Source organism: Dipodomys merriami, unplaced genomic scaffold (genome assembly GCF_024711535.1).
Source record: "Dipodomys merriami isolate MVZ:Mamm:240054 unplaced genomic scaffold, mDipMer1.0.p SCAF_7, whole genome shotgun sequence".
Taxonomy (NCBI): domain Eukaryota; kingdom Metazoa; phylum Chordata; class Mammalia; order Rodentia; family Heteromyidae; genus Dipodomys; species Dipodomys merriami.
The window spans coordinates 59,566,909-59,579,570 of NW_027206290.1; positions in this window are offsets into that span (position 1 = coordinate 59,566,909).

Consider the following 12,662-nt stretch of genomic DNA (forward strand, 5'->3'; position numbering starts at 1 on the left):
AAATAAAAGAATTTTCAAAACCAGTGGTGTTAAAATGTGCTCATCCAAACTAGGAACTCTTTTTTTGTATATATCTTTTATTGTAATAATACTGTACAGAGGGGTTACAGTTACATGAGTAAGGTAATGAGTACATATGCTATCAAGCACATGTTTTTCCCCTACCATCCCTTCCCTCCTCACCTCCCCAACTCCTTCCCCCTTCCCCCCCCCCGCCCCCGTCTGAAGATGTAAAGTTCATTTTCAACATAGTGTCTTGTACATCTCATTGTTACAATGGGTCAACCTATATCCTTATTTCAGCATTTTGTTATTTCCTTTCTCCTCCCCAAATTAGAAAAAAATTATATACAAGATGCAGGGCACTGGAATCAAATACAATGGGGGAAGAGCATGCAAAAGAAACCAAACAATCACATGGTACATTGTGAATACATTATAAATATATTAAAAGCAACAGCAAGAAAGATAAAACCACTTGTGTTCCTATCTTGGAGTTCATTTCACTTAGCATCATCTTATATGGTCATATGTACGTATTGTCCTAGACATATACTAGTTATTCAAGCTAGGAACTCTTGTGGGGTTTTTGTTGTTATTGTTGTTCATTTTGGTTTTGCTTTTCATTTTTTTTCTCCAGATGTATAAACAAGTCTCTTTGCCTCCCCATCTTTAACTTTCTCATCCAGGAAACCAGAACTTTAAGCCAGGTTATTCCTATGGTCTCTTCTAGTTTTAAACTTATAGAATAACTAAAGTGTTTTCTGGAGTGGTGTTGGGTGTTTCTGCCACCTGAAGGAAGGGTATTGGTTTACTTTCTGAGAGGATAGATACCAACACTTCACAATTTTGAAGATCTAAGCACTCTAGGTGTTCAGAAGTAGCTGAGTCTCAGATAATGCATGAAAAAAAGAGGGTTACTTGGTTTATAAGTTCTGGAAGCTCAAAAGGATTGAACTAGCATCTGCTCAGCTCTGGAAAGGGCCTTCTCAACTGTGTCACAACATGGTAGATGACTTTGTCACAGGAGTATGTTTGAGAGACTGTGTGGCAAGGCAGGAAGCTGGGGACTAGGAGTGGGCAGTCCTACTCCCTCCCTCTCCCTCCCTCCCTCCCTGCCTTCTCTTTCCTTCCTTCCTTCCTTCCTTCCTTCCTTCCTTCCTTCCTTCCTTCCTTCCTCCCTACCTTCTCTCCCATTCCCTTTCTTTCTTTCTTTCTTTCTTTCTTTCTTTCTTTCTTTCTTTCTTTCTTTCTTTCTTTCTTTCTTTCTTTCTTTCTTTTTCTTTCTTTCTGTCTCTCTTTCTCCCTTTCTTTTCTTTCTTTCTGTCTCTCTTTCTCTCTCTTTCTCTCTCTTTCCTTTCTTTCCTTTCTTTCTTTCTTTCTTCTTTCTTTCTTTTCTTTTCTTTCTTTCTTTCTTTCTTTCTTTCTTTCTTTCTTTCTTTCTTTCTTTCTTTCTTTCTTTCTTTCTTTCTTTCTTTCTTTCTTTCTTTCCTTATTTGGGCAACTAACTATAGTTCTAGCAAATCTACCTTAATCACCATTACATTTTAGATCTGCCATGTCCTCTTAAGGCTCAAAAGTGTTCAAACCATGGAGTTGAGAGTTGGTGGAACCTTTACCTGGTACGTCTAGTGTAAGGCCTTAGGTCTTTAGGAATGTGCTTTTGAGGAGTATTCTTGGACTCCGATACTTCCTTTCACTCTCTTTGCTTCTTAGTCATGAGATGAATGGGTTTCTTCATCCTGTATTTCCACCATGATGTACCATAGCAGCACAGACCCAAAGCAATTATGAACTAAAATATACCTTTCCTCTTTTTAAGTTGATCATGTCAGGTATTTTGTTACAGTGCCATAAGCGAACAGTCTGTTCCAAGGGCCATGACCTACCCACCTTCCACTAGGCTTCCCTGTTGAGAGTTCCACCACCTCAACACCAGTAGCATAGGGATCAAGCCTCTACCACATGAACCTTTGGAGAACAACAGAGATGTAATTGTGCCTGGGAAGATGAAGAACATGTAGAGGCCTCCTTGCCCTGTATCTTCCATTCCTTTTTACCCATGCCAGTATCAGGGTCCTTCATATTTGAACTAGAGGATCATAGTTAGGGTATAATTAAAGCCAATTTGAATTCTTAACTGTGTGGCCACTTCCAAAAGGCTCACATTCAATCTCAATTAAGACTGTTTAGTTTTCCATGAGATTCAGCATGTAAATATGCTCCTGCTCCTGTGGCTCCTGCTTGTTATTTGAAAGTGTTATAAGACCTGTAGCAGTGGCCTGCCTTGCTCCTCTTGAGTCACTGCTAACCCCTCTCTCTCTTGGAACAGGTCCTGAGTCTCCTTTTCTTTTGTACATGTAGGCATCTCCCCTGCCTTACACACCCTAATCCTGTCTCTCTTCCCATCCTTTGGATGAAGGACCATCTGAAGATGGCAGTGCCATATTCCTGCCATTCTGTGTTGCACAGAGCTCTGGATGATGTCCCTTGGTGCCCGTTTTTCTTCCCAGTTGTCCTGACATAGTGCCTGGCAGGTTGAGGAGAATGCTGTGACCAGCGACAGTTCCGCGTCCCCCCCCCCCCCACTCCTCCCACTCTTTTGCTTTCAGGGCAATAGCAGGTGGTGGGGAATCTACACACAGATGCAAATGGCACAGCCTCTTGCCCACAGAGCCCAACCTAGATGTTCTGGGAAGCCAGGGAGGACAGTGGCAGCATCATCCGCCTGTCTCTGTCCAGGGTTGTCTCTTCCTACAGTAATGGAATGTTAAGAGGGTTCAGATGCGGAGAGACAGGTCAGGGTGGTGGGGGCGGGGAGAGGTGTGAGCCTGTCCAGGTCTGTGGCTGTGCCAGGGCTGTTTTAAAGTTGACACAGCAGGGGGAAGGTGGGGGGGGGGAAGGGGAGCCCCTTGCTTTGATCTCAGGGACTTCCTGTGTAGACTGTCTGATTAGATAAAGATCATGTATCCCCTGCCCGCCATCCTTTAAGAAGCAACCTAAGCTTTGTAGCCGTTCCCTGCCCTGTCTTTTCTTTCTCCTTCTCAAAGGCTGTCTCTCTGTCGCATGATCCCTTTCTGCGTTTTTCTTTCTACTTCAGCAGGAAAGAGAGCCTGAGGGGAGAAAAAAAGGGAGGGGGGACACTTCTTTCTCTTTGAATCCATCTTAAGTTGTTTAGAAACAAAGCAAAGGCTGTATTTGAGAGCCTCATATGGACCTTGTCTGATCCAGGGCATCAAAGAGATTTGATCTGTTTGCAACATGGTCAGGCACTGGGGGGGGAGGGGGGGACTGGAGCAGGCCAGTTGGCAGGTGGAGTGTTTGGAGAGAGAATCCCGGGCAGTGCCTGCACCAGGATCATCAGCCAGGACAAAGGGTGGGAATGTCTCTTTTTTTAGGGTAACCTCAATTCTTTAAACAAGAACTTGACACCATGAGATCCGCCACAAGCTGTCTTTGATGACAGTGAACTGACTCCCTCCTGAGATTGGGGGTAATTTCAAGAAATGCTTGAATCCAAACAGTTGCCAAATTGAATCTCATCCAGGCTAGGTCTTAGCCGTCAGCCCTCTTCAGGAGCTTCTCTCTTTAGAGTCATAAAAAAATGACTTTAGATAGGTGCTGAGGGCTCATGCCTGTAATCCTAGCTACTCAGGAAGCTGATTGCTGAGGAACCATGGTTCAAAGCCTGCCTGGGAAAGCCTGTGAGACTCTTATCTCCAATTAACCAGCAAAATGCTGAAAAGCCTAGAACTAAATAAAGAAATAAATAAGAAAGATGATGTTGTGTGGCTGGGGGTGGTAGCCTATAACTGTACTCCCAGGTACTTGCCAGGGCATAGGTAGGAGGATTATGATCTAAAATTTGCCCTGGAGAAAAGTGAGACCTTATTTGAAAGCAAGGAATTGGGAGCGTGGCTGAAGTGGCAGAGGCACCTGCCTTGATAGCATGAGGCCCTGAGGTTAAAACCCAGTATCACAGGCTGGAAATATGGCTTAGTGGTAGCGTGCTTGCCTTGCATGCATGAAGCCCTGGGTATGATTCCTCAGTACCACATATACAGGAAAAAGCCAGAAGTGGTGCTGTGGCTCAAGTGGTAGAGTGCTAGCCTTGAGCAAAAGAAGCTCAGGGACAGTGCCCAGGCCCTGAGTTAAAAACAAAGCAACACACACACACACACACACACACACACACACACACACACACACACACAGTAAATATGACCTTGCAAAAAAGGTGTTTGTACTTTGAATATTTCATGCAATTGAATACTTCACCATTCACTCTTCTTGGTGCTTCGCATTCAGAAATTACACTTTGTAAATGCTAACTACTTAACACTCCAGGATAACCCAATAAACAACAGTATCACATAGCAGCTTTATTTTACAAATGGAGGAACTCAAAAACACCGAGAAGTTAAGCACTTTGCCCTAAGTCCCACCATTAGCATGTGACCAACAAGAGTGTCCATGTCAGACAGTGTACTCCAAGAATCTGATTCTGTGGCTGTCTTTATGTCTCCTGTGTGCACGTAGAATTTCACTCAGAAAATCTACACAGGAAAAAAACATGTGAAAAAATATTTACCTACCCCATGCAATAGTCACGTAGTTCTTGCTAGGAGGCAAGTTGAATGTAGTGGTTTGTTCATTGGTTTCACAAACAGCTCTTTGAGAGCAGCCAGGCCCTGGGGGGGAGATGCTGTGGGATTCAGAGGAAGAGAAAACACATCATGTCCTTGTCCCCAGGCTGAGGCCAGAGCTGAGAGCCAGGGACGAAGTTCACACTGCAATGCTGGGGGCAAGGGCAGGGGTGGGGGGTGGCAGAGAGGGCTAGGATTCTAAAACTTCCTTCAGTGTCTTTCCAATGGAACCAAGTAGCAACAACTTCTTTGCAGAGGGAAGGCCCTACCAAAGACAGTGAGTGGGCTTCAGTGAGTGACTGGTCTGCCTACTCTTGACCTACAATTTTTTTTTTTTGGGGGGGGGGTCTGGTCGTGGGGCCTGAACTCTGGGCTGGGCGCTGTCCCTCAGCTCTTCAGCTCAAGGCTAGTGCTCTACCACTTGAGCCACAGCGCCACTTCTGGCTTTTGTCTTTTTGCTTATGTGGTATTGAGGAATCAAACCCAGGGCCTCATGCATGCAAGGCAAGTGCTCTACCACTGAGCCACCTTCCCAGCCCTTGGCCTACAATTTTTGACCACAGTGATGGGATTCATGTGGTTTAAGTCCTCATGGAATAAACTGCTTGGGGATTTTCTTTCTTAGTTATGGAATGAATACCCCTTCTTTTCCTTTTGTAGATTCCAGGGTTTAGACCTCAGTACCTTGTGTTTGCTTGGCTTTCTGGGTTTGGCTGGTGTTCTATCACTTGAGCCATGCCTTCAGTCTGGCTTTTTGTTGAGAAGTTTGGAGGTGGAGTCTCAGATGTTTATATCCTGGCTAACATTAAACAATCATCCTCAGCATCTCAGCCTCCTGAGTGGCTAGGATTATAGGCCTAAACCACAAATACCCAGCTACCATCATCATCATCATCATCATTATTATCATTGTCATCATACCATCTTTGGCATATGGCTAGTCCAGACAAAGATAATTTTCCCCTCATAACTAATTTTGGCCATATTACTATGTTGTGGTTCATGGCTATAAGAAGTAGTGCTAATTTCTGATAAGTTCTTTTCCATTCTTTCCCCTCAATTTAGCTGACTTTTCTTTCTTTTTTTATTTGCTGGTCCTGGGGCTTGAAGTCAAGGCCTGAGTGCTGTCTCTAAATCTCTTTGTGCTCAAAGTGAGCACTCTACCAGTTGAGCCACAGTGCCATGAGTAACTTTTTTTTTGAGCAATTTATTGGAAAGTCTCATGGACTTTCCTGTCCTGGCTGGCTTTGAACAGCAATCCTCAGATGTCAACCTCCTGAGTAGCTAGGATTACAGGCATGAACCAACAGTGCCTGGGTTTTTGCTGACTGTAATCTGCATGTGATGGAACTTGAGCAATCATTTTAGACCATGAAGTAGAAATTGCTTGAAGAGAAATTTCAAGTAGGGAGGTTGAAAGGTCTCTGGATCCCTTTCCTACCTGGAACTATGAACCCCTAGACTTCTTTTTCTTTTTTTTTTAATTTAATTTTATTTTATTTGTGAACATACTGTACAGAAGGGCCTAGACTTATTTTTCATATAGGACCAATAAACGTCTATCTTATTTAAACCATGAATAACTCATTTGCCCCTCACTTCCTATAGCCAAACTTGATCCTGATTGATATAACATTCCTCTTTCAAGCTATTTAATGTGGTTTTATTAATTTATGTGTTGTTAAAGCCACTTATATCTGATACACTTTCTTTCCCTTTGCATTAATCATAGTTAGATGAGCAAGCCTTGAGCCACTGGGCCCCATTCATCTGCAAGATCTGCCTTTGAATCTGCAAATACAGGAGGAAGCCAGTGGTTTTTGTTGTTGTTGTTTGTTGTTGTTGTTGTACTACCTAGCCCTCCTCAAACACAATCCTAGGCTGACATTTGCATGCATGTAAATACAGTGGTACACACCTGTAATATTGTCACTTGAGAGATTGAGGCAGGATGATTGTGTGTTCTAGACCAGTTTGGGCCCCATAGCAAGAGCCTGTTGCAAAACAAAACAATATAAGGCTATTTCCATCACATACTAGCACACTGCTAACAAAGCCTGAACTTTAGGGAAGGTAGGAAGCATTTTTATGCAGCTCATGCTCTCCCACCCTTCCCCTGGATCAAGTCCTAGCTCCAAGGAAAGAACCCTCCTGCACCTGTGGGAGAGGGAGGGGGAGGGGAGGCTTTTACTGGCTGTGGTTAGCAGGGTCACTTCCCACAGAAGAGCCTGGATCCCTTTCTCTGTAACATCTGCTGTCCCTTGTCTGGCTTTTAGAACCTGGAGTCACTTTCTCGGAGCAGCCTGGACCAACTTTCTCCGTCCAACTTAGGTGAGGTTTTCAAAATGTTGCTGGGAATGTCACCAGAAAAGCCCTGGACAGTCTCAGCAGACAGAAAATGAGAGCTTCATTCCTTAGATTAGCGCCCCTGCTGGTGTGTGTAAAATGTATATGTGTGGTGGTGGTTACCTTGTAATAATCTGAATAGAAATGAACATTTCCCTGTAGTCAACAGTTAACCTCATTCCCATCTTTAGGGACCCCAGCAAGCTTAGAATTGTGAGAAATGATATCTTAAACATTATCTCACCTCACCGGGAGCTGGTGGCTCACGCCTGTAATCCTAGCTACTCAGGAGGCTAAGTTCTGAGGATTGAGGTTCAAAGTCAGCCCGGGCAGGAAAGACTGTGAGACTCCTATCTCCAATAAACCACTAGAAAACCGGAAGTGGTGCTGTAGCTCAAGTGGTAGAGCACTTGCCTTTAGCTGAAGAGCTGAGGGACAGCTCCCAGGCCCAGAGTTCAAGCCCCATGACCGACCAAAAACAAAACAAAAAAAACCTCACCTTAATTATACAGGAAAGAAGGGGTGGATTCCATTGTTACCCTTCCATATATGTTTACAAGGTATCTTATCCAATCAATCTTACTCTGTTTTGTTCCTGTCAGGCTTCTTCCGCTCCAAAAACCATTTCAACAGATTTCATTGTTTAATTTTCTTTTACATGATTCTATTTTCGTAGATTTTGTGTGTGTGTGTGTGTGTGTGTGTGTGTGTGTGTGTGTGTGTGTGTGTGTACGTGCGTGTGTGTGTGTGTGTGTGTGTGTGTGTCCTGGGGCTTGAACTCAGGGTCCAGGCTCTTGTCTTTGAGCTTCTTTTGTTCAAGGCTAGTGCTCAACCCATTTCTGGCTTTTTTGGTAATCAACTAGAGTCTCTTAGACTTTCCTGCTTGAGCTGGCTTTGAGCCATGATCCTTATATCTCAGCCTTCTGAGTAGCTAGGTGCCTGGTTTATTTTCATAGATTTTTATTTTTAAACTTACAAATAAATGACATATTTGTAATGATATGAATAAATGGGATTTTTTCTCAGGCCACCATTTTGCATTCCTCCCCTCCTTCCCCCCTCCCCCCCCTTGACACCTCCCTCACCCTAAACCTTTCATTTTCTCTCTAATCTGTAAGTTATCAAAGTCTTTCCTCTCCCTCTGGAGACTGTTCTGTGTTAGGATTAAGTCAGGACCATTTTTCAATCCTTGGCCTCTGTGAAGTCCAGGTGGAAGAGGCTCAGAGGCCCCTTGGGTGCCCGAGCTCTTCCAGAAACTTCCAGTTTCTGATGAAAAGTAGAAACATCTGGGGTGAGTGTAGTCATTGGACGATGTTAATGGTTTTTCATAGTCTAGTTGTTCTAACTCTGCTTGGCTTTTTGAAATCAATAGGGTTTTGTTTTGTGTTCCTACATTATATTCATTTTTTTCCAAATCAAATGAAATTCTTTGAAAAAAATAAATTCTGATATCAAGTTTACTTATAAGGTAGTATTACTGACAAGCGTTGAGCCCATGCTCTACTACTTTCCGCCAAAACTTCAACACAATGTATACTAAGTTCTCAGTGAAAAAAGATGGTAGGATGGGCCTCTGTCTAGAAAGGACAGGTTAGTCCCCAGAGCTGCTGAGTAGTTCCATTCAGCCCCAGCTGTTCAGAAGACGTAATAGGACCTCAGTGTACTCACCCATCCCCATACCCTGCCCAAATGGGACGGTGATGTTTGGTTCATGCAGCTTCCAGCCTGGAGGCTCCATGAGCTACCAGGAATTGGAGTGGAAGGAGTTGAGAAAGCAGGAGATCAGAACAACTTGCTAAATTAAAGTGAGTTTGCATTAGGCTGATCATTTATTATTCCCTATTTCTGAGAGCACATTTATGTCCTTGCAAAACTGAGCAGAATGCATGGAGTCCCCATATTCCTGTGTTCCCCATACATGCATGCAGCATTCCTCATTAATAATATCTCTTCCTTGAGTGGTGCACTTGTTACAGTCACCGAGTCCCCATTGACACATTATCACCCAAGAGGAGCACACTGTGTGCATTGATGTTGTACAGGGCATGAGGTTGTATAAATGTGTGATGACATATGTTCACCATTGTAGCATTACATGGAGTAATTCTATTGCCCTAGAAAATTCTCTGTGCTTCACCTATTGATCATTCTCTACCCTGCAATTCCTGGATGTTATGGATCTTTTTTTAATTATCACTGTAGCTTTGTCTTTTCCAGAATGACATGTAATTGGGGTAGAGTGGTATGAAGATATTTCAGATTCATTTCTTTTATTTGGAACTATATGTAGACATTTCTTCCATGTCTTTTCATGACTTGTTAGGTCATTTCTCTTTAGCATTTAGGTCATTTCTCTTTAGTTTTGTTTTTTTCTTTCCTTGCTTCAAGAGCTTTTTTGCTTTCGTTTTTCTTTTTGTTCAGACTATCCTGGAAACTACTATGTAATCTAGACCTCAAACTCAAGATATTCCTGTCTCTATCTCCTAGGTGCTAGAATTATAGGTATTCCCAGCTCAAAACATTTGATTTCTTTTTAACATTTAAAAATTTTTATTTTAAAGATGTGGTACAGAGCGGTTTCAGTTACATGAGTAAGGGAATGAGTACATTTCTTGTCAAGTATTATTACCCCTTCCCTTGTTCTCCCACTATCCCTCCCCTCCTCCACATCCCTCATCCCCCCCCCACCTGCCCAAAGTTGTAAAGTTCATTCCCAGTATACTGTCTTGTGGGTATCATTGTTGCAACAGGTCATCCTCTGTCCTTGTCTCAGTGTTTTGTTATCCCTTTCCCCTTCCCAAATTAGATAAATGTATATACAAGATGCAGGGTACCAAAATCAAGTACAATGACAACAGGGGATATACCAATGGGGAATAACATACAAAGGAAACAAAAAAATCCATAGTTCATTAAAAACAACAACAAATAAAAACCTCTTGTGTGGGGTTAATTTCACTTAGCATCATCTTACATGGTCACCTGTACATAGCTTTTGAGCTTTTCTGTTCATCTGATAAATTATCCTAGACATATACTAATTATTGCAAATGAGAGAAACCATGGAATCTATATTTCTTTGGGTCTGGCTTACTTCACTTAATATGACTTTTCCCCCAAGTCTTTCCATTTCCTAACAAATGGGGCGATGTCATTCTTTCTGATGGAGGCATAGAATTCCATTGTGTGTGTGTGTGTGTATATATATATATATATATATAATATATACACACACATACACACACACACACACACATACACACACACATATATACATACATATATACCGCATTTTCTGGATCCATTTTTTTTTTTTTGTTCCAGGACTGGGGCTTCAACTCAGAGTATGGGCACTGTCCCTAGCTTTTGTCCTCAAGGTTGATGCTCTACCACGTGAGCTCCACTTGTCACCTTTTTTTTTTTTTTTTTTTTTTTTTGGTGTTTAATTGGAAATGAGAGTCTCATGGACTTTTCTGCTCAGCTGGCTTCAAACCACGATTCTCAGCTCTCAACCTCTTAAGTAGCTATGATTACAGGCATGAACCACTGGCATTGGGCTCCATTGATAATCTCTTAACTCACTGATTCATGAAAGGATTAGTCCACTCAGGAAGACAGAGCTCCCATCACAAAAATTAGCTCTCAGATGTCCCTCCTCCAAATACCACTAACATAGGAATTTGAGAGTTCAGCTTCCAACACATGAATTTGGGAACACATTCAAACCACAGGAATGCTGAATAATACTTCATTGTCTAGGTATATCAGAGTTTATTTATCCATTCACCTACTGAAGGACATCTTGGTTGCCTCAAAGTGTGGGCAATTATGAATAAAGCTGCTATAAATATCTCTATGAAGGTTTTTGTGTGGATAGTTTTTGGAGGAGGGAGGTCCTGGGGCTTGAACCTATGCCCTTGTACATGTGAGCCCAACCTTCAGCCTGTTCAATCCTTGCAATCTTGCAAGGCATATCATTGCAATGATAAGATTCACATGGAATCAATCACAGAAGTAGATAAAGCAATCATGAGTGAAAAATGAGCAAAGCTGCAGACATTGCACTAACTCAGCAAATGTCTACCTAAGGTAAAACTGTTCACCCCAAGAGTACCTGTGGCGATGAAAACAAGTGAAGTATAGCTGCCAGCTAAAGTGTGGAAGCTGAGGCCTGAGAAGTAGCTTAGCATGTACAAAGCCCTGGGGTCAAGTACCTATATCCCTTCCCTCAACTATGAATGAGTCTTCCAGTACTGTGTTGAATGAAAGATGCTGGACCTCAAGGAATGTATACTGTATGATTCCACTTGTCTGTATTTCAAACTAGGCAAAACTAACTTTGTATAGGAATCTTGATGCTGATCCTTCTTGAGTACCAGAAGGGGGAAGAAGAGTATTGGTAATATTTATTTATTTTGCATGAATGTAAAATTTGCACAGGAATATATATTTACTTTTCCCAAATGTTAAAGAATCTGGACAACCAAGCTACACAAGGCATAAAATATTCTTATCGCCTAGAAGAGTTCAGGCACAAGCCTTCGGTTCTATCTTTTGATCTTTATCATGGATACTTGTTAAAGGACAAGATATTTTGACTTATAATTTCAGTGATTTTTTTTTTCTTGACACCAGGCTCTTGGTCAGAACATCATGGCAGCAGTAGCGTATGGCAGTAGTAGAGTCTTCATTTTCTGGTAGAAGAAGAGGAAGTAACTAGGGAACCAGTTCTAATCTTCAAAGGCATGCCCCTACTAACTTACTTTTTTCCAGCTAGGCCCCCACCTCTGAAGTTTCCATCACCAGCTGAAATAGTGCCAGTGCTTGGTGACCAAGCATTGAACACACATGAACCTGTGGAGAACATTTCATATTCAGATCATAACACGCGGGCAAGTTCACTGCCTGAGAATTCATTGAGCTCTGATACATGTGCACTTTTCTAACGAACATCAAACTTCAGTAAAATATTTGAAGAGTATTTAAAAAAGAAAAAGACTAGCCCAACAAATAGTCACATGGCTACAAGAAAACCAATTGGTAACAGAGGTATTAAGAGAAGAGCCTTGGGGAAGGATGTGATATAGAAACAGCTAGGGAGAGGGGAACAGGAAGTGGGCTTGTCAGGTTTAGCTTTGGATGTTGCTGCTGGTGGGTACCTTTATTTCCTTTTCTTTACATTCCTTTCTTTCTTAGACAAATATCTCATAATATACAATGAAATAGCAGGAGGGGGCACTCAAAAGGGAGCTCAAAAGTGGACTTTCTCCTCACACAGTAACCTGGTCTCCATGCACTATGGTGCCCCAAATATTCTTTCTAGTCCTATCCTCCAGAGCAGTGACTAGCTCAGAATGCCTCCTTCGAGTTTGATTTCAGGAACCCCAGTCATGTAGCTCCGAAGCCTCAGGCCTTTGGCAATCCCTTCTCGGTCTTTGCAGGAAGGACCTGGCCAGCCTTGCTAAGGGAGTGGAGGGCCCCCTGGGGAAAGATGTGTCACTGGTATGGATTTCTCATGCTTTCCCTTTTTAGAGACCTCACTTTGCTTATGTTGACAACAGGAGTAGGGGATTACATTAGGGACCCTAAAAGAAAGAATGTGGCTTTTTAAAAATATTTTTTTTCCTCCTTTTTTCTCCATTTGCTGGATCTCCAAAGTTGATGTGTAGG